Genomic DNA, 395 nt, shown 5'->3' with positions numbered 1-395 from the left:
CAGCACGGGGTCAGGGGGGCTGGGAAGAGGGTGAATGGGAGATTGTGGGGAAGGGGTCCATGGGGGGACAGGGTGAATGGGGGGCTGAGTGTGAATACGGGGCTTTGGGTGGAGGAGAGAGGATGAATGAGGGAGCCTCAGAGAGGAGAGGGTAAAAGGGGGGTCTTGGGGTAGAAGCAGTTGTGGGGGAGAGGGTGAGTGAAGGCCTTGGATTGATGGGGAGAGGGTGAACGAGAGGGTTTGAGGTGGGAAGGTAAAAGGGATGGGGGGAGGTTGAAGGTGGAGAGGGTGAGTGGAGGCCTTGGGGTGAAGGTGAGAGGGTGAATGGGAGCTTGGGAGGGAGGGAAGGTTGGGAGGGTGAGCAGAGGGCTCGGGGTGGAAAGAGGCTGGGGGGA

At 61.0% G+C, this 395-nt stretch overlaps 1 protein-coding gene across 1 annotated transcript in view; it reads right to left on the bottom strand.

The window, feature by feature from the left end:
• Positions 1-395, bottom strand: part of TRIM62 (tripartite motif containing 62) — an 8,860-nt gene that overhangs the window by 7,149 nt on the left and 1,316 nt on the right. The window lies entirely within an intron of this gene.

This window comes from Geospiza fortis, unplaced genomic scaffold (assembly GCF_000277835.1).
Source record: "Geospiza fortis unplaced genomic scaffold, GeoFor_1.0 scaffold4, whole genome shotgun sequence".
Lineage (NCBI taxonomy): Eukaryota > Metazoa > Chordata > Aves > Passeriformes > Thraupidae > Geospiza > Geospiza fortis.
The sequence above is the reverse complement of the archived record's forward strand: the minus strand, read 5'-3'. Positions and strand labels throughout refer to the sequence as shown.